Source organism: Triticum aestivum, chromosome 6B (genome assembly GCF_018294505.1).
Source record: "Triticum aestivum cultivar Chinese Spring chromosome 6B, IWGSC CS RefSeq v2.1, whole genome shotgun sequence".
NCBI classification, from domain to species: Eukaryota; Viridiplantae; Streptophyta; class Magnoliopsida; order Poales; family Poaceae; genus Triticum; species Triticum aestivum.
Genome location: NC_057810.1, coordinates 316,487,686 through 316,510,498, shown reverse-complemented (window position 1 = coordinate 316,510,498; position 22,813 = coordinate 316,487,686).

The window sequence follows — 22,813 nt, the reverse complement described above, 5'->3', positions numbered from 1 at the left end:
ACCCGATGGACTTGGAGTGCACGTCAGGAGATACGGGAGGTACTCATGAGGGTGGGGGCGTGCCCACCCCCCCACCCCCCCCCCCGGGCGCGCCCCCCTACCTCGTGGGGCCCCCGTAGCTCCACCGACATACCCCTTTCATCCATATATACCTACGTACCCTAAAACTTCCAGAACAGAAGATAGATCGGGAGTTCCACCGCCGCAAGCCTCTGTAGCCACCAAAAAACCTCTCGGGAGCCCGTTCCGGCACCCTGCTGGAGGGGGATTCCAGCACCGGTGGCCATCTTCATCATCCCGGCGCTATCCATGATGAGGAGGGAGTAGTTCACCCTCGGGGCTGAGGGTATGTACCAGTAGCTATGTGTTTGATCTTTCTCTCTCGTGTTCTCTCTCGTGTTCCCTCTATGGCACGATCTTGATGTATCCCGAGCTTTGCTATTGTAGTTGGATCTTATGATGTTTCTCCCCCTCTACTCTCTTGTGATGAATTGAGTTTCCCCTTTGAAGTTATCTTATCGGATTGAGTCTTTTACAAGAACACTTGATGTATGTCTTGTCATGATTATCTGTGGTGACAATGGGATATCATGTGCCACTTGATGTATGTTTTGATGATCAACTTGCGGGTTTCGTGACATTGGGAACCCATGCATAGGGGTTGGCACATATTCTTGACTCTCCGATAGAAACTTTGGGGCACTCTTTGAAGTACTTTTATGTTGGTTGGATGAATCTGAGATTGTGTGATGCATATCGTATAATCATGCCCACGGATACTTGAGGTGACAATGGAGTATCTAGGTGACATTAGGGTTTTGGTTGATTTGTGTCTTAAGGTGTTATTCTAGTACGAACTCTTTTATAGATTGATCCGAAAGAATAACTTTGAGGTGGTTTCGTACCCTACGATAATCTCTACGTTTGTTCTCCGCTATTAGTGGCTTCGGAGTGACTCTTTGTTGCATGTTCAGGGCTCGTTATATTATCTATCTATGTTATTATTGTTGAGAGAACTTACGCTAGTGAAAGTATGAACCCTAGGCCTTGTTTCCTATCATTGCAATACCGTTTATGCTCACGTTTATCACTTGTTACCTTGCTGTTTTTATTATTTCAGATTACAAAAACCTATATCTACTATCTATTTTGCACTTGTATCACCATCTCTTTGCCGAACTAGTGCACCTATACAATTTACCATTGTATTGGGTGTGTTGGGGACACAAGAGACTTTTTGTTATTTGGTTGAAGGGTTGTTTGAGAGAGACCATCTTCATCCTATGCCTCCTATGGATTGATAAACCTTAGGTCATCCACTTGAGGGAAATTTGCTACTGTCCTACAAACCTGTGCACTTGGAGGCCCAACAACGTCTACAAGAAGAAGGTTGTGTAGTAGACGTCAAGCTCTTTTCTGGCGCCGTTGCCGGGGAGGCAAAGGTAAAGGGCACTCACTCACACCCCGTCAACTAAGCTCTTTTCTGGCGCCGTTGCCGGGGAGGTGAGTGCTTGAAGGTATATCTTTAGATCTTGCAATCGAATCTTTTTGTTTCTTGTTTTAGCACTAGTCTAGTTTATAAAGTAAATTAAAAAAATGGAGTTAAGTTTGTCTCATACGCTTCACCTTTTTAATATCTTTTGTGAGTATGATGGAAAGGATAATTGTGCTCAAGTGCTAGAAGAAGAAATCTCTAAATTGTTTGGCACTAAATCTTTGAATGATGAGCATGATTGCAATGTTGTTAGTATGAATTCCTTGAATATCCATGATGCTAACGATATGCAAAGCCACAAGCTTGGGGAATCTATATTTGATGAAGATGATATTTTTTGTCCCCCAAGCTTTGATGAGCAAATTTACTTTGATGAAAGCATGCCTCCTATCTATGATGATTATTGTGATGATACGTACGCCATAAAGAAGTTTGCTTATGTGGAGAGTAGTAAATTTTCTATGCTAGTAGATCATGAAAACAATGCTTGAGGTGCTGGTTATATTGTTGAATTCATTCATGATGCTACTGAAAATTATTATGAGGGAGGAATATATGCTTGTAGGAATTGTATTAATATCAAGTTTCCTCTCTATGTGTTGAAAATCTTGAAGCTATGCTTGTTTTACCTTCCTATGCTAGTTGATTATTGTTCCCATAAGTTGTTTGCTCACAAAATCCCTATGCATAGGAAGTGGGTTAGACTTAAATGTGCTAGTCATATGCTTCATGATGCTCCCGCTATGTTTCATTTCTTATCTTTTATGTGAGCATCATTGCCATCATCATGCCTAGCTAGAAAGGCATTAAAGAAAAGCGCTTGTTGGGAGACAACCCAATATTTATCCTTAATCTTTTTGTGTGTTCACATGATTATGCTACTGTAGTAATCATGTTTTATAGCTTTTTTTCAATAAAGTGCCAAGTAAGACCTTTAGGATAGCTTATGGTGATAGTTGTGTTGATCCTGCTGAAAATCAGAAACTTTTGCACCCAGTAAATTAATTTTGTTAATTCACAGAAACGTGCTTATGATCTGATTCTTTTTTCTCTGGATTGGTACACTAATTTCTTAGGACTTCCTAATTTGGTAGGATGTTTGGAGTTCCATAAGTATACGTTTGATACAGATTACTACAGACTGTTCTGTTTTTGACAGATTCTGTTTTCATTGTGTTGTTTGCTTATTTTGATGAATCTATGGCTAGTATTAAGTGGTATGAACCATATAAAAGTTTTAATACAGTAGATATTACACCAATATGAATTTAGAATGAGCTCATTACAGTACCTAAGTGGTGGTTTTATTTTCTTATACTAACGGAGCTTACGAGTTTTCTATTGAGTTTTGTGTTGTTGGGTAAAGATTCAATGGACTATGGAATAAGGAGTGGCAAGAGCCTAATATTGGGGATTCCCAAGGTACCCCAAGGTAATATTCAAGGACAACCAAGAGCCTAAGCTTGGGGATGCCCCGGAAGGCATCCCCTCTTTCATCTTCGTTCATCGGTAACTTTACTTGGAGCTATATTTTTATTCACCACATGTTATGTGTTTTGCTTGGAGCGTCATTTTATCTTGTTTGTATTTGCTTGCTGTTAGTTATAATAATGTTTTGCATCTTTAGTTTCAATAAAGAAGTCAAGGATAGCCTTTGCCATGCTTATTTTGCTAGTATACATGTTGCTGTTTGAAAACAGAAAGTTTACCGATGTTGCAAAAATTCCCTAGAAAAGTCAGAGAGTGGTATAATGTTGAATCTTTTTGCATATTGAGATCTGATAAATTTATAACAGTGGGAATTTTAGTTCATAATTTTTGGAGTTAGGGAAGTATGATGACTCTTGCATTGTTTACAGACTATACTGTTTTGGCAGATTGCTGTTATGGTTGCATTGTTTGCATATGTTTGCTTGCTTAATAATTCTATTTGAGGATAGGAGTATTAAATATGCAGAGGCATTTAGTATTCAATGTTGAATAATAATTTTAGTGATTTGTACAGGAGAAAATGATAAGGTTTTGCATTGGTTTATACTAACCTATCTCACGAGTTCTTGTTGAGTTTGTTGTGAATGAAGCTTTTGATAAAAAGAGAAACCATGGTATGAGAGGAATTAAGGAGACACAAAAATTCAAGCTTGGGGATGCCCAAGGCACCCCAAGATAATATTTCAAGAAGTCTCAAGCATCTAAGCTTGGGGATGCCCCGATAGGCATCCCACCTTTCTTCTTCAACAACTATCAGTTAGTATCGATTGAGCCTAAGTTTTTACTTCTTCACTTCAGTTGTGCTATCCTTGCAATGTAGTTTTCTTTAGCTTTGCTTGCTGTTTGAATAAAGTATCAAGATCTGAAATTATTAATTGGGAGAGATATACATGAATTGGAATTTGGTAGAATACTCTATGCGCTTCACTTATATCTTTTGAGCTTGATAGTTTTGCTCATAGTGCTTCACTTATATCTTTTGAGCGTGATAATTTTTGCTCTAGTACTTCACTTCGATCTTTAGATCACGGTGGTGGATTTGTTTTAAAGAAACTTTTGATCTCTCATGCTTCACTTAGATTATTTTGAGAGTCATTAATAGCATGGTAATTTGCTTAATATTAATATACTTGGTATTCAAGATATGTGAAACTTTCTTATGAGTGTGTTGAATACTAAGATAAGTTTGATGCTTGATAATTGTTTTGAGATATGGAGGTGATAATCTCAAAGTCGTGCTAGTTGAGTAATTGTGAATTTGAGAAATGCTTGTGTTGAAGTTTGCAAGTCCCGTAGCATGCAAGTATGGTTAAAGTTGTGTAACAAATTTGAAACATGAAGTGTACCTGGCTTGTGCATCCTTATGAGTGGCGGTCGGGGACGAGCGATGGTCTTTTCCTACCAATCTATCCCCCTAGGAGCATGTGCGTAGTACTTGATTTTTGATGACTTCTAAATTTTTGCAATAAGTATATGAGTTCTTTTGACTAATGTTGAGTCCATGGATTATACGCACTCTCACCTTTCCGCCTTTGCTAGCCTCTTCAGTACTGTGCATTGCCCTTTCTCACCTTGAGAGTTGGTACAAACTTCGCCGGTGCATCCAAACCCCGTGATATGATATGCTCTATCACACATAAACCTCCTTATATCTTCCTCAAAACAGCCACCATACCTACCTATTATGGCATTTCCATAGCCATTCCGAGATATATTGCCATGCAACTTCCATCATCTTCATCATGACATACATTACTTTTGTCATAATGCCATTGCATGATCATGTAGTTGACATCGTATTTGTGGCAAGGCCACCATGCATTATTTTTCATACATGTCACTCTTGATTCATTGCACCATCCCGGTACACCGCAGGAGGCATTCATATAGTCATATCTTGTTCTAAGTCTCGAGTTGTAATCCTTATGTTGTAATCAATAGAAGTGTGATGATCATTGTTAGAGCATTGCCCAAAAAAAAGGCCAAAAAAAGGGAAGGCCCAAAAAAAGAAAATAAATAAAAAGGGCAATGCTACTATCTCTTTTTCCACACTTGTGCTTCAAAGTAGCACCTTGTTCTTCATATAGTGAGTCTTGTATATTGTGCTTCAAAGTAGCACCTTGTTCTTCATGTAGTGAGTCTCATAAGTTGTCTTTTTATACTAGTGGGAATTTTCCATTATAGAACTTGGCTTGTATATTCCTACGATGGGCTTCCTCAAATGCCCTAGGTCATCATGAGCAAGCGAGTAGGATGCACACCCACTAGTTTTCTTTTATTGAGCATTCATAGCTCTAGTGCATCTGTTGCATGGCAATCCCTACTCCTCATGTTGACATCAATTGATGGGCATCTCCATAGCCCGTTGATTATCCTCGTCAATGTGATACTTTCTCCTTTTTGTCTTCTCCACACAATCCCCATCATCATATTCTATTCCACCCATAGTGTTATATCCATGGCTCACGCTCATGTATTGCGTGAAGGTTGAAAATTTTTGAGATTATTTAAGTATGAAACAATTGCTTGGCTTGTCATCGGGGGTATAGAAGTTGGGAACATCTTTGTGTGACGAAAATAAAGCATAGCCTAACTATATGATTTTGTAGGGATGAACTTTCTTTTGCCATGCTATTTTGAGAAGACATGATTGCTTTGATTAGTATGCTTGAAGTATTATTATTTTTATGTCAATATGAACTTTTGTCTTGAATCTTTCGGATCTGAATATTCATATCACAAGTAAGAAGATTTACATTGAAATTATGCCAAGTAGCACTCCGCATCAAAAATTCTTTTTTATCATTTACCTACTCGAGGACAAGCAGGAATTAAGCTTGGGGATGCTTGATACGTCTCCAACGTATCTATAATTTTTGATTGCTCAATGCTAATTTATCTACTGTTTTGGGCAATATTGGGCTTTATTATCCACTTTTATATTATTTTTGGGACTAACCTATTAACCGGAGGCCCAGACCAGATTTGCTGTTTTATGCCTATTTCAGTGTTTCGAGGAAAAGGAATATCAGACGAAGTCAAAACGGAACGAAATCAACTGGAGAAGTTATTTTTGGAAGGAAAGCCACCCGATGGACTTGGAGTGCACGTCAGGAGATACGGGAGGTGCTCATGAGGGTGGGGGCGCGCCCACCCACCCCCCCCCCCACCACCACCACCCCTCGTGGGGCCCCTGTAGCTCCACCGATGTACCCCTTTCACCCATATATACCTACGTACCCTAAAACTTCCAGAACAGAAGATAGATCGGGAGTTCCGCCACCGCAAGCCTCTGTAGCCACCAAAAACCTCTCGGGAGCCCGTTCCGGCAACCTGTCGGAGGGGGATCCCATCATCGGTGGCCATCTTCATCATCCCGGCGCTATCCGTGACGAGGAGGGAGTAGTTCACCCTCGGGGATGAGGGTATGTACCAGGAGCTATGTGTTTGATCTCTCTCTCTCTCTCGTGTTCTCTCTCGTGTTCCCTCTATGACATGATCTTGATGTATCCCGAGCCTTGCTATTGTAGTTGGATCTTATGATGTTTCTCCCCCTCTACTCTCTTGTGATGAATTGAGTTTCCCTTTGAAGTTATCTTATCGGATTGTGTCTTTTACGAGAACACTTGATGTATGTCTTGCCGTGATTATCTGTTGTGACAATGGGATATCATGTGCCACTTGATGTATGTTTTGGTGATCAACTTGCGGGTTTCGTGACATTGGGAACCCATGCATAGGGGTTGGCACACGTTCTTGACTCTCCGATAGAAACTTTGGGGCACTCTTTGAAGTACTTTTATGTTGGTTGGATGAATCTGAGATTGTGTGATGCATATCGTATAATCATGCCCACGGATACTTGAGGTGACAATGGAGTATCTAGGTGACATTAGGGTTTTGGTTGATTTGTGTCTTAAGGTGTTATTCTAGTACGAACTCTTCTATAGATTGATCCGAAAGAATAACTTTGAGGTGGTTCCGTACCCTACCATAATCTCTATGTTTGTTCTCCACTATTAGTGGCTTCGGAGTGACTCTTTGTTGCATGTTGAGGGCTCGTTATATTATCTATCTATGTTATTATTGTTCAGAGAACTTGCGCTAGTGAAAGTATGAACCCTAGGCCTTGTTTCCTATCATTGCAATACCGTTTATGCTCACGTTTATCACTTGTTACCTTGCTGTTTTTATTATTTCAGATTACAAAAACCTATATCTACTATCTATTTTGCACTTGTATCACCATCTCTTTGCCGAACTAGTGCACCTATACAATTTACCATTGTATTGGGTGTGTTGGGGACACAAGAGACTTTTTGTTATTTGGTTGCAGGGTTGTTTGAGAGAGACCATCTTCATCCTACGCCTCCTATGGATTGATAAACCTTAGGTCATCCACTTGAGGGAAATTTGCTACTGTCCTACAAACCTGTGCACTTGGAGGCCAAACAACGTCTACAAGAAGAAGGTTGTGTAGTAGACATCACCCAACGGGTTTTTTTTACATGAAAACGGCCCAACATATTAACGAGCCACAAACGGGCCGACTCTAACCACGGGTTGAATTTGGCCCACAGGCAGAAAATGACAGTAATGGGCCGTAAGTAACTGAATGCTGGAAATGAGACCAAGAATAAATGGGTCCTAAGAAGGCCGAAAGATAACATGGGCTGGAAACAGCCCAATGGAATAATGGGTCGTTAATGGGTATAAAGTGATACACTATTCATTACGGGCTAGTTTCACCACAGGTCGGTAATGGGCCAAGACTTACAAAGGGCCTCATATGGGCTGAAAGATGTCATGGGCCATACATGGGCTGGAAGTTAAAACGGGCTGGAATCATATTGGACGGCCCAGATGATGCACTCGGCCTAATTCGGATAGGTCGTAACGGACCCTGGGTTAGCGGGCTATAAATGGGCTATATGCGAATAGGCCGTTAACAGGATTTCCGTGGGCCGGCCCGCCACCTTTTGACCAAGTCAAACGGGTCGGCTATCACATCCCTAGCTTCTGGTGCTGCCTAGTGTTTGCATCTTTGCTTGCATCATGTTTAAATTTTTGAAACCTGAATTGAGGAAATTTGGAAGCCTCAAGATTTAATTCAAGAAGGGCAAAGAACCCTGGAAAATTGCATTCAATGTTTCTCAAAATGTTCTTATTAACTGTTTAATATTTTTGGCAAGGCTTTTGCACCAAACCAAAAATAATGAACATTTGTAAGGAGTATTTTGGGCACTGAATTTAAATCATTATTGTATTTGAATTTGGAATTATATTCATAATATATGGGATATATTTTCAAATAACTTTGAAATGTTTTATGTGCTGTTTGAAAAGTCCATCTAGCACCATAAAATTATTCAGAGTGTTTTGTCATTGTTTGAATTCATTTTGAATTCACAAGAAGTGGCAAAATAACTGGATTAAAAGAAAACAGAACAAAAATTAAAATAGAGCAGAAAAACTCACCTGGCAGCCCACTTACCTGGGCCTCACCTGTGCTGGCCCAGCCCACCTGGCTTGGTGCTAATCATCCCTAACCTCTGCCAGTAGGCAGAGGCGGGACAGCGCATGCGCGCGCGAGGTGCCACGCCTCCACCCTGCTCGCCTACCTCACCGAGGCAGCTCGAAGCCCCTCCTCGGCGCCGCTCTGGACCCCCTGACCCCTCACTCTTCCCCTTCGTCTCTCCCTCGCCTCTACCTCTCGCACAACCGACCGCCACCGTCGCCGCCGCTCGCCGCTGCCGTGCCCTGAGCCACCTCCTCGCCTCCCCAACGCATCCATCGGCCCCGCCGCGTCGCCCTGAAGCTCCCCGCCAACGAACACGATGCCGGAAGCCCCGTATCATCGTCCCCAACCTCGTTTCGAAGCCTCGGCCACCGGAGATTGTCGCCGTCGTTTCGCCGATCCCGGCGCATCCCCGAGCTTGCTGACCACCTCATCGCCCTCGATGTGAGCTCCACTGCTTTTCCCCTCTCTCCTTTTACTCGCCAACGCACCGTAGCGCCAAACCCGACCCCGGCCGAACTCCGGCCACCACGGATGACCTCGCCCCACCCAACTCCAGCCACCTCAGCTGCCGCCGCTTGCGGCACTGGATGTGGGAGAGCTCCAGCTCCCCGTGGGTGCCCTCCGCCGCTCATTTGGGCGCCGGGAGAGCGAACCCAAACCCTCCACTGCGCCTGTTGCCACCGGCGACGAGCCGCCGGCTGGTTAGGCCCTGTTGACCAGGGGTTTGACCTCTCCTGGGTTGCTAACAAGTGGGCCCTGGCCCAGCCAATCCTAGATTAGTTTTTTTAATTAAGTCTAATTAACCCAACTGACATTTTAGTTAGTAGTAATTTAACATTAGTTAATTTAGGTTAGTTAGTTAGTCACTGACGTGTGGACCCCAGACGTCAGGTTTGACCTGGACCTGGTCTGTTGACCTGCTGACGTCACAACGACGTCATGCTGACGCAGTTATCCTTTTCTGGATTTATTCTTATTCTGAAAATTCCAGAAAATATCCAAAACTTCAAAAATCCATATAAATTCAACCATAACTCAGAATGAAATAATTTATATATGAAAAATGATAAGAAAAATCCAATCTATCCATCTGTACCATTTTCATGCATGTTTGAACAACCTAAGGTTGCTGTATATGACAATTTGCATAATTGGCATTTAAATAATCACATATGGAGTTTGAATTTGAACCCTTGGTTCAAACCAACTTCATTTAATCTCTTCTAAGTTGCATTAGCCAAAACACACTCATTTTGCCATGTCATATTTATGCATCATATTGTTGCATTGCATTGATTGTGTTTTCTCTGTGTTGCCGGTATTTGTCCCCTCTCGATAGACTTGGTTCCGACGATGAATTCGATGACACCGATGAAGAACTATATTATCTTCAGAAGTGCCAGGCAAGCAAACCCCCCTTGTTCATTTTGATACAATCCCACTCTCTCGCTCCTGCTCTCTTTTACTGCATTAGGACAACAACGATTCAACTATTACATGCTGCGGTAGCTGAACCCCTTTATCCTCTGCATGACCTGTCATTGCCATAGTAAATAGATGAAACCCGCTAGCATGAGTAGGAGTTGTTTGAGCCCTGATGTGCCTACTCATTCATGCTTGTCTGTCATGCCTGCTATTGCTTAGAGTTGTATCGGGTCTGATTCATCGGGGATGAATTGGAGGTGTGTGAACATGTCCTACTGTGTGTGAGCTAAGTGTGTGAACACGATTTCGTAAAGGTAGCGGTGAGAGGCCATGTAGGAGTAAATGGTGGGTTGTCTCATTGCAGCCGTCCTCAGGAACTGAGTTCTGTGTTTGTGATCCATGAACACTTACTACCACACATTGGAATGCTTAAGTGCCCCTCTCGACTTATTAATCAACCTGATCTCTGTCCAGGAGTTGCAACTAGTTTCTGGTGTTTGTAGGTAGTGTTAGTAGTCTACCAAGTGGCACCTGGTACAGGTGGGCTTGGGACAGACTAGGCACCGTGGCACGGTGTACCAAGCATAGATCCACCCGTCGAGGTGGGCTTGGGAACCCTGCTCACATCATTTGGGGCCGTGAGCGACACCTCGGTCGGATCTCCTTGCGGATGGAACCTGAATAGGCGATAAACCTGGACGAGATACTTGTGTGGTTAGTCAGGTCGTGGCCGACTCCCTCGCCAGGCTTCCGCTTGAAGGTTGCCGAGATACATGATGTGTACATGGTGGTATGTGGCGAGAGCGTGTGTGAAGAAGTACACCCCTGCAGGGTTAACATTATCTATTCGAATAGTCGTGTACGCGGTAAAGGACTTCTGGGTTGCCTGTACAGTTCATAGACAAGTGAAAGTGTGTCACATCCCTAGCTTCTGGTAATGCTCTGAGCTAGCTAGTCATGTGTTGCATCATGTTTAAATTTTGCCTAAAATTGAAATGGGGATGTTCAAACCCTAGCATTAAATCAACTCAACTAGGGTAAGTTAAAATCTTTTCAATAAACCCAAAAGGCCCCTAAGAAAAGTTCATGATTTCTGGTTAAGGTGGAAACCTCTGCCAAAAATGATGAATATATCCTTAGGTCATTTTTTTGATTTTTGAATTAAATCATATTGTATTTGACTTTGGGCATTTAAATACTATAAATATTTTAAATGCTCAAATAAATGTTGGAAATTGATAAGGGTCAATGGAATAATTCAGAAAGCACCCATATTTATTTCTAGGATTTTATTAAATGATTTGATATTTAAAACAAATCAAAAACAAATTGCAGAAATAGAAAAAAATAAAACACAACAAAAATAAGGGGAGAGAGGCCACCTGGGCCACTTACCTGGCCTTACCCGCGCAGCCACCAGAGCCGGCCCAGTTCCCCCAGCCGGCCCAGCCCACCTCCTCCTCCTTTGTCCTCTTCCTCCTCTGCCAGGAGGACGAGCAGAGGCGAGGCGTGGCGCGCGTCGACGCCGGCCACCTCCTGCTTCGTGCTGGAGGCCTCCCCCTTCGAGCCTATCCATGCGTGGAGACGCCACGCAGCCGCCCGGAGCCGTCCAGCCCTCCCTCTCTTCCCCTGGACCCCGTTCCCTCCTCTGCTTCCCTCCCGCGCACACCACCGAGCGGAGCTCGCCGTCTTCGTCGCCGTAACCATGGCCACCAGCCCTCCCTCGCCCATCCAGCGTGCTTGAGAGCTCCGTCACGACATCTTCGACCTCCCCACCAAGCCATGGAACTACGGACGCGCCACAACGTCGCCGGCATCGCCGTTTCCATCGCCGGCCGCCGAGGATCTTCATCGTCAATTCACCACCATCGTCGCGTCCCCGAGCCGGCTAACCACCCCTACGGCACCGCTGTGAGCTCCCACGCCTCCCCTCCCTCTTTTCCCCTTCGATTGCGCCCTGTAGCCTCGATTCCACCGGAGCCGCGAGCTCGGCTCCGCCGGCGATGTCGCCGCCGTCGTTGCAGGTCACCGAACTCGCGTCCGAGCACGACCTCGAGCTCGTGGATCTTCCAGGAGCCCGCCCAGCCTCTCAGCTCGCTCGCTCGCCAAGCGTAGCCCCGTGCCCGTGCTGGCCCGAACTCCGGTCGCCGCCGCGGGCCCCGTTCCGGTGAGCTCGAGCCACCCCAGCCCCTGCCGGTTGCACAGATGGATGCGGGCGACTCCCCGCTACGCGTAGAGCCCCTCAGTCGCCGATTTGGTCGCCGAAGGAGCGTTTCCGACGCCCTCCGCCGTTGCTGGCGTCGCCGGCGACAAGCCGCGGGTCAACTCCGGCGGGTTTGACCCGGGGTTTGACCCCCTGACGTGTGGGCCCAGGCGCCTGCTTAGTTAGTGCTAAGTTAGTTAGTGTTAACTAACTTAGTTAATTAGGTAGGCCACTGACATGCGGGCCCCGCCCGGCTAACTAAGTTAGTTAGGGCTAACTAACCTGGTTAGTTGACTGAGACACTGACGTGTGGACCCCACACGTCAGGTTTGACCTGGGGCGCTCGGTTGACCCTGCTGACGTCACTATTACGTCATGCTGACGCAGTATTTGTTCTGGAATTTAAATAAATCCTAAATGATTTATAAATTTCAGAAAATGCCTAAAAACTTCCAAAATTCATAGAAAATTAACCGTAACTCCAAATTAAATAATTTATATATGAAAAATTATCAGAAAAATTCAAGGAATCCATCTGTACCATTTTCATGCATGTTAGAACAACTTATCACTACTGTTTAGAGCAAATGAAGTGAATGACATTTAAATAATCACATATGGAGTTTGAATTTGAATCTTGTATTCAAACCAACTTCATTTAATCTGTTGCTAGTTGCATTAGCTCAAAACACATTCATATTGCCATGTCATGATCATGCATCATATTGTGCATTGCATTGATTGTGTTCCCTTCTGTGTTGCCGGTATTTGTCCCCTCTCGATAGACGTGATACCGATGATGTGATCGTTGACACTGATGAAGACTCAATGTTATCTTCAGAAGTGCCAGGCAAGCAAAACCCCCTTGTTCATTCCGACACAATCCTACTCTCTCGCTCCTGCTCTCTTTTACTGCATTAGGACAACAACGATTCAACTGTTACTTGCTGCGGTAGCTGAACCCCTTTATCCTCTGCATGACCTGTCATTCCACAGTAATTAGATGAAACCCACTAGCATGAGTAGGAGTTGTTTGAGCCCTGATGTGCCTACTCATTCATGCTTGTTTGTCATGCCTGCTACTGCTTAGAGTTGAGTCAGGTCTGATTCATCGGGGATGAATCAGAGGTGTGTGAACATGTCCTACTGTGTGTGAGCTAAGTGTGTGAACACGATTTGGTAAAGGTAGCGGTGAGAGGCCATGTAGGAGTACATGGTGGGTTGTCTCATTGCAGCCGTCCTCAGGAACTGAGTTCTGTGTTTGTGATCCATGATTCAGCTACTACCACGCATTGGGCCCGAAACCAATGGACCCTCTCGGCTTCTTAATCACCCTTGTCCTCTGTCCAGGAGTTGCAAGTAGTTTCTGGTGTTTGTAGTATGCTGGAGGCCGTGGACAGCGCTGACCGTAGGGGTGGGCTGTGATGCGGTAGGCACGTGGCCGGGTAAACCGGGCACCCGTTTGGTGTCACGGAACCCTGTACACATCGTTTGGGGCTGTGAGCGAAACTCCGGCCGGATCTCCTCATGGATGGAACCCGAATAGGCGATAAACCTGGACTAGAGACTTGAGTGTTTAGGCAGGCCGTGGCCGACACCCACGTTGGGCTTCCGCTTGAAGGTTGCCGAGTACATGTCGTGTAAACGGCGGTAAGTGGTGAGAGCGTGTGTGAAGAAGTACACCCCTGCAGGGTTAACCTAATCTATTCGAATAGCCGTGTCCACGGAAAAGGACTTCTGGGTTGCTTATATCAGTTCATAGACAAGTGAAAGTGGATACTCTAAAATACGCAAGATAAGCGTGAGTGCTATGGATGGCGTTCTCGTAGGGAGACGGGAGCGGTTCCATAGTGGTGTATTGATATGGTGAATATGTGGACTCGTGTGCGCCACCTCAAAAGAGTCGCTTGCAGTCGTAGTTTAGGATAGCCACCGAGTCAAAGCTGGCTTGCTGCAGTTAAACCCCACCATCCCCTTTGTTGATAATGATGCATATGTAGTTAGTTCTGATGTAAGTCTTGCTGGGTACATTTGTACTCACGTTTGCCTATTTTATGTTTTTGCAGAGAGACTTCAGTCTCACTAGTAATTCCGCGTGGTCTTCGACGTTTAGCTTGATACCTCAGCTACGGTCTTGTGCCCTCGGCAGGATCTGATAGATAGTCAGGCTTCTCAGCCTTTTTCATTTATAGTTGTCTGTACTCAGACATGATAGCTTCCGCTTGTGCTTTGACTTGTATGCTCTGAGTGTTGGGTCATGAGACCCATGTTTGTAATATCTCGCTCCTCGGAGCCTATTGAATAGATTACTTGAGTCATAGAGTCATGTTGTGATGCCATGTTGTATTTGCACATATCGAGCATATTGTGTGTATGTTATTGAAATGCTTGGTATGTGTGGGATCTGACCATCTAGTTGTTTATCTTTAGTAGCCTCTCTTACGGGGAAATGTCTCCTAGTGTTTCCACCGAGCCATGGTAGCTTGCTACTGCTCCGGAACACTTAGGCTGGCCGGCATGTGTCCTTCTTCGTTCCTGTGTCTGTCCCTTCGGGGAAATGTCACGCGATGAATACCGGAGTCCTGTTAGCCCGCTACAGCCCGGTTCACCGGAGTCCTGCTAGCCCAGTGCTACAGCCTGGTTTCACTCGCTGATGACCGACACGTTCGATGCTGGGTCATGGATGCCTGTCCCTGTAAGTCTGTGCCGCTTTGGGTTTACGACTAGCCATGTCAGCCCGGGCTCCTTATCATATGGATGCTAGCGACACTGTCATATACGTGTGCCAAAAGGCGCAAACGGTCCCGGGCAAAGGTAAGGCGACACCCGTGGGAATACCGTGCGTGAGGCCGCAAAGTGATATGAGGTGTTACATGCTAGATCGATGTGGCATTGAGTCGGGGTCCTGACAGCGTTGGTATCAGAGCTTGACTGCCTGTAGGATTACCAAGCCAAACTGGTCGAAGTTGAGTCTAGAAATTCTTTAGTTATATAAGGGAATTGATTGTGGGATGGAACGTAAGGCTCTTTTTACTCCTTATACCTCATGCCCTTCTGATCTGAGTCATCTTATCTTTCCTGCGGGGATTAAGAACTAGGCTATCTCTTCTTTCTATTAGGATCACGTGTTACCAATCCGTAGACCTATAGAATTGTTGGACTTAAGCCTCGTTTCAGTTCCTATTACTTCCGTATGTTAAATTGTTGATCTCGAAACCTTGATATTGTGCCTTTGAGTGGTTATGCCCCCATTTTTGTGAATGTCTCAAATCTTTTCTGAGCATTTACAGCCGTTATGCTGTCCGAGTCACCCCACGTTTCTGAATAGTCTGAAGCATTTGCAAATCCCTTCCTTCTGTTTCCGATGTTCCCATGGGCCAGATTTACCACACTAATCGGTGTGTTGAGGTAATTATTGCCTCGACATATATGTTGGAATTATTATTATGACCCTAAGTGCTTAGGGGATCATCTAGTGGTCTAGCCATGATTTGTGTCCTAGTGTGAAGATTCTGGCCTTTATTCTCGGAAGCATCCCGTGATGCTACTTAGTAGCAGGTATTCTACTCCTGGGTTCTGAACCCGAGATTCACTCTACCTACTTCATGTTGATAGTAATTGCTAGTGCCTTTAGGATATTAGTAACCTTTGCGATAGTCCTTGAAGTCCGTGGTATCTTCTTCTTCCAAATACCATGAACTACTTATGGCAGATGTTTATTGGATCAAAAAAAATCACAATTAGAGTACTCTTGAGGAGTTCTCCATTCATAAATCGTGACTCTGCCAGTTCTACCTTTCTGCATGGGTTATCCGGAAGAAATATGTTGAACTTGGTTCGACATACTAATCTATGCATCCACAACTCAGAAAGTTATATGTTCCTTTGAGTTGTTCTCTTTAGTTGCATTCTGACCCTCGTCTATCAATTGATAGTCAAGAGTATGCGTGCGTTCGTTCATCGATGCCTATGACTCTTGTGGTCTGTCAAGCCATTCTATTCCGGAATGACTAGGAGAAACAAACTCCAGTACCTCTTCCATATCTAGGATTGGGTCAAAGTAGTTGTATTCCGCAGATCAAATGCCAATCCAGCTTTTGGTTCTGCTCTACCTTGGAGTATTACATATTTTATATCGAGATTGTTATAGGAATTGCACCCCATCCTATGAACTCCTGGTACAGTGATACTTCTTGCCGTCATTAGTCATTCCTCGGTCTTCGTGTTGATGCAACCGGAATACCGACAAATGAATTGTGATGTGTGAAATCAATACGCCTAGCAACCTCGTTGCTGAGTAGTTAAAGGACAATAATTTTATTCTTAGTGTGTTGGTTATTGAATCATCCTTCTAAGACTGATCGTGCTACCTAGTCCTTATTTCGGTGCACCCTTCGATTGATGAGTTAGGATCTTGTCAAGTCCTCACTCATTTGATCATATCGTCTTGCCCTCAAAAGCAAGATTGTTCTCGAGCTTAGTAACATACCGGTGGCTCGTGATTCTCTGAATATCTTCTCAGAAGTATTACCAGGTTGTCACCTGACCGCTATGTTGAGCTCGTGATCAAGTTGGTTTTTTGTGAACCATCCTTCTCCAAGAATCTGTGTTGGATATCCCTGAGCTAGTTGGTTAAGTTAGACAACGACTTGGAGAGTTGGAAGATAAAAGCTTGCCTGACTTAGTTCGTTCCAAAGGGATATTCTTGTGTAGTGTGTGTTGAAGAAAGATGATATCTTCATCGATTGGTCCCTGTGATCAGTTGCTGGACCTATTGTCTTATCAATCCTTTGATTTGAGTGTGGGCTATCGTCAAATCAAATCAGTACCAATGATGCTCGTAATGTTGTCTTATTCGTGGTTGATCCCTCGAGCATACACCATTACATCTTTGGCCTGACCAATGCTATCACTTGTTCACTTAACTATGGAATTCCTTTTAAAGGGAAACCCGGAAGAGTTGTTGTTGAGCCCATTGACAACATCCTTATCTCCTCCATGATTTTGTTGAACATTAAGCTAGCGTTGGAAACTTTTGAAGGCATTTTCTTCATGCTAGCTCATGAAGTAATTGTTTGATGAAAGGAGTGACTTCCTCTTATACACGTGCATTTGGTGAAAGTTGCCGCCGTGGATTTGAGAAAGTTAGTTTTGCTTCCTCTGGAATCATCCCAAGTCAGTCATGCATACGTGCGAAGTATTCTGTGGCCTGGAGACTTGCAACCTTCATTCTATATGTGTCCCTAGCACACTAAGCCACTGATTGACTTGTTCAAGGAAAAGAAGTCTATGCTTGGGATCTAATCCATGGACTTGCGTAAAGACTTCGATATCCTCGATGATGGTTCTCCACCTGAACTCGGTAGTGTTTAATTATAAGACTGCTACGTGGCCATGCTTGTCTGGGACAACGTGTTCACATGTGTGTAGCAGAACCAGCTCATGTTTTGGAGTTTGCTATCGTAGTTCATCTCCCGAGAATCCCGCAACGTCATCTCGTCGATTTGTGTTGCAAACTTTCGTTTTTCTTTCTAGACTCGATGAGTCTGGAATATCCTGACACCAACCAGATCTGAATCTCAGGCAGATATGATGGTTTGGAACACTTCCCAAGAAATATAATATTGGTCTCACGATAACCGGTAAAGTGGATGTCGTGGCCAACACACCCCGCCGGGAGACCTAATATTGTAGTATCTTGATTGAGGAAGTTGGCCACCTCCCCATAAGGATTTCGTAGGATTTACCTCCGTAACTGTTCCTTATGGATTCTATTGCTCCCGAAGTCCGACCTTTACTTGATGTTCTAGTTATCAAACCATATCTATGAATGGGTTACACTAGCACGTCAAGGAGAACATTAGAAGCGGAGTGCTAAATGTCTCTCGGTCGATCATCCAGATTTTGTTTCCTTGGCCTCGCTAGGGTGAAATCTGAGTTGATGTTATCTTCCTATGCATCTGCATCATCCATCATCATTCATCGTGGTAGCAAGTTGTGTTGCCAGGATCCTTGACACGGATATTGGTAAAACCTTGATGAATGTGGAAATGCTCAAGTTCTTGAGAGCACGCTCAAGTGCTAGGTGTTATCATCGACGCTAACTGGGATTGCTCTCAGTTTCCTCGGCAATGCTATGATCTTTTCAAACAATGAATTCACTCTCTATTGTTGGGTTCTTCCCCAGTTACCAGAATCATTCCCAGCAGTTGCATTTTGTTCCCAGCTTGCACCGCCAATGTGCCATTCTACCATGGGTCTCTTCCATTTCCGGTGATAAGCAAATTCATCCATTGCGTTGTCTTCAACAAGGTAATCCACATCATCCAAGTCCGAGTATGCCATTCTACCGACCCCCTCCAAATGATCGCTTGTGATTGCCTTAGGCTGGTTTAAAGAATTTCAGTGATCTCTGAATCAAAAGTAATTCTTTTTGCCACTTAAGGGGATAATCTACGAATCACCCTCCTTCAGGATGTTTCGTCGTGGTATCATGGCAACTCAACTCCTCGCTACGTGGACAATCGTTTACCACCTTCTTAGGTGTGGAATTGTGGTCCACCTAGCGAACCCTCGTCGTCTGTCTTACTCCATTTCTTCAGATCTGTGCTTCGTCTCTCAGCTCGAGAGATATTGTTATGTCTCATTCCGTGAGTTGCTCGATCTTCGAGAAGATCGACCCTTCTAGAGTCTCCTTCTTCCCTCCATGTCATGTTGACAGGAGTGCTCAGAGCAAGACGACAAGACAAAGATGGTGTTCAAATCAACGTTCAACTGAAGTGCACCCTGGATCGTGAAGATTATACTAGTTGCGCTTACCTTTCACCTTACCCTACGCTTGAATCTCGAGACGAGATTCTTGTTTAGTGGGGGTGAGTTGTCACATCCCTAGCTTCTGGTAATGCTCTGAGCTAGCTAGTCATGTGTTGCATCATGTTTAAATTTTGCCTAAAATTGAAATGGGGATGTTCAAACCCTAGCATTAAATCAACTCAACTAGGGTAAGTTAAAATCTTTTCAATAAACCCAAAAGGCCCCTAAGAAAAGTTCATGATTTCTGGTTAAGGTGGAAACCTCTGCCAAAAATGATGAATATATCCTTAGGTCATTTTTGGATTTTTGAATTAAATCATATTGTATTTGACTTTGGGCATTTAAATACTATAAATATTTTAAATGCTCAAATAAATGTTGGAAATTGATAAGGGTCACTGGAATAATTCAGAAAGCACCCATATTTATTTCCAGGATTTTATTAAATGATTTGATATTTAAAACAAATCAAAAACAAATTGCAGAAATAGAAAAAAATAAAACAGAACAAAAATAAGGGGAGAGAGGCCACCTGGGCCACTTACCTGGCCTTACCCGCGCAGCCACCAGAGCCGGCCCAGTTCCCCCAGCCGGCCCAGCCCACCTCCTCCTCCTTTGTCCTCTTCCTCCTCTGCCAGGAGGACGAGCAGAGGCGAGGCGTGGCGCGCGTCGACGCCGGCCACCTCCTGCTTCGCGCTGGAGGCCTCCCCCTTCGAGCCTATCCATGCGTGGAGACGCCACGCAGCCGCCCGGAGCCGTCCAGCCCTCCCTCTCTTCCCCTGGACCCCGTTCCCTCCTCTGCTTCCCTCCCGCGCACACCACCGAGCGGAGCTCGCCGTCTTCGTCGCCGTAACCATGGCCACCAGCCCTCCCTCGCCCATCCAGCGTGCTTGAGAGCTCCGTCACGACATCTTCGACCTCCCCACCAAGCCATGGAACTACGGACGCGCCACAACGTCGCCGGCATCGCCGTTTCCATCGCCGGCCGCCGAGGATCTTCATCGTCAATTCACCACCATCGTCGCGTCCCCGAGCCGGCTAACCACCCCTACGGCACCGCTGTGAGCTCCCACGCCTCCCCTCCCTCTTTTCCCCTTCGATTGCGCCCTGTAGCCTCGATTCCACCGGAGCCGCGAGCTCGGCTCCGCCGGCGATGTCGCCGCCGTCGTTGCAGGTCACCGAACTCGCGTCCGAGCACGACCTCGAGCTCGTGGATCTTCCAGGAGCCCGCCCAGCCTCTCAGCTCGCTCGCTCGCCAAGCGTAGCCCCGTGCCCGTGCTGGCCCGAACTCCGGTCGCCGCCGCGGGCCCCGTTCCGGTGAGCTCGAGCCACCCCAGCCCCTGCCGGTTGCACAGATGGATGCGGGCGACTCCCCGCTACGCGTAGAGCCCCTCAGTCGCCGATTTGGTCGCCGAAGGAGCGTTTCCGACGCCCTCCGCCGTTGCTGGCGTCGCCGGCGACAAGCCGCGGGTCAACTCCGGCGGGTTTGACCCGGGGTTTGACCCCCTGACGTGTGGGCCCAGGCGCCTGCTTAGTTAGTGCTAAGTTAGTTAGTGTTAACTAACTTAGTTAATTAGGTAGGCCACTGACATGCGGGCCCCGCCCGGCTAACTAAGTTAGTTAGGGCTAACTAACCTGGTTAGTTGACTGAGACACTGACGTGTGGACCCCACACGTCAGGTTTGACCTGGGGCGCTCGGTTGACCCTGCTGACGTCACTATTACGTCATGCTGACGCAGTATTTGTTCTGGAATTTAAATAAATCCTAAATGATTTATAAATTTCAGAAAATGCCTAAAAACTTCCAAAATTCATAGAAAATTAACCGTAACTCCAAATTAAATAATTTATATATGAAAAATTATCAGAAAAATTCAAGGAATCCATCTGTACCATTTTCATGCATGTTAGAACAACTTATCACTACTGTTTAGAGCAAATGAAGTGAATGACATTTAAATAATCACATATGGAGTTTGAATTTGAATCTTGTATTCAAACCAACTTCATTTAATCTGTTGCTAGTTGCATTAGCTCAAAACACATTCATATTGCCATGTCATGATCATGCATCATATTGTGCATTGCATTGATTGTGTTCCCTTCTGTGTTGCCGGTATTTGTCCCCTCTCGATAGACGTGATACCGATGATGTGATCGTTGACACTGATGAAGACTCAATGTTATCTTCAGAAGTGCCAGGCAAGCAAAACCCCCTTGTTCATTCCGACACAATCCTACTCTCTCGCTCCTGCTCTCTTTTACTGCATTAGGACAACAACGATTCAACTGTTACTTGCTGCGGTAGCTGAACCCCTTTATCCTCTGCATGACCTGTCATTCCACAGTAATTAGATGAAACCCACTAGCATGAGTAGGAGTTGTTTGAGCCCTGATGTGCCTACTCATTCATGCTTGTTTGTCATGCCTGCTACTGCTTAGAGTTGAGTCAGGTCTGATTCATCGGGGATGAATCAGAGGTGTGTGAACATGTCCTACTGTGTGTGAGCTAAGTGTGTGAACACGATTTGGTAAAGGTAGCGGTGAGAGGCCATGTAGGAGTACATGGTGGGTTGTCTCATTGCAGCCGTCCTCAGGAACTGAGTTCTGTGTTTGTGATCCATGATTCAGCTACTACCACGCATTGGGCCCGAAACCAATGGACCCTCTCGGCTTCTTAATCACCCTTGTCCTCTGTCCAGGAGTTGCAAGTAGTTTCTGGTGTTTGTAGTATGCTGGAGGCCGTGGACAGCGCTGACCGTAGGGGTGGGCTGTGATGCGGTAGGCACGTGGCCGGGTAAACCGGGCACCCGTTTGGTGTCACGGAACCCTGTACACATCGTTTGGGGCTGTGAGCGAAACTCCGGCCGGATCTCCTCATGGATGGAACCCGAATAGGCGATAAACCTGGACTAGAGACTTGAGTGTTTAGGCAGGCCGTGGCCGACACCCACGTTGGGCTTCCGCTTGAAGGTTGCCGAGTACATGTCGTGTAAACGGCGGTAAGTGGTGAGAGCGTGTGTGAAGAAGTACACCCCTGCAGGGTTAACCTAATCTATTCGAATAGCCGTGTCCACGGAAAAGGACTTCTGGGTTGCTTATATCAGTTCATAGACAAGTGAAAGTGGATACTCTAAAATACGCAAGATAAGCGTGAGTGCTATGGATGGCGTTCTCGTAGGGAGACGGGAGCGGTTCCATAGTGGTGTATTGATATGGTGAATATGTGGACTCGTGTGCGCCACCTCAAAAGAGTCGCTTGCAGTCGTAGTTTAGGATAGCCACCGAGTCAAAGCTGGCTTGCTGCAGTTAAACCCCACCATCCCCTTTGTTGATAATGATGCATATGTAGTTAGTTCTGATGTAAGTCTTGCTGGGTACATTTGTACTCACGTTTGCCTATTTTATGTTTTTGCAGAGAGACTTCAGTCTCACTAGTAATTCCGCGTGGTCTTCGACGTTTAGCTTGATACCTCAGCTACGGTCTTGTGCCCTCGGCAGGATCTGATAGATAGTCAGGCTTCTCAGCCTTTTTCATTTATAGTTGTCTGTACTCAGACATGATAGCTTCCGCTTGTGCTTTGACTTGTATGCTCTGAGTGTTGGGTCATGAGACCCATGTTTGTAATATCTCGCTCCTCGGAGCCTATTGAATAGATTACTTGAGTCATAGAGTCATGTTGTGATGCCATGTTGTATTTGCACATATCGAGCATATTGTGTGTATGTTATTGAAATGCTTGGTATGTGTGGGATCTGACCATCTAGTTGTTTATCTTTAGTAGCCTCTCTTACGGGGAAATGTCTCCTAGTGTTTCCACCGAGCCATGGTAGCTTGCTACTGCTCCGGAACACTTAGGCTGG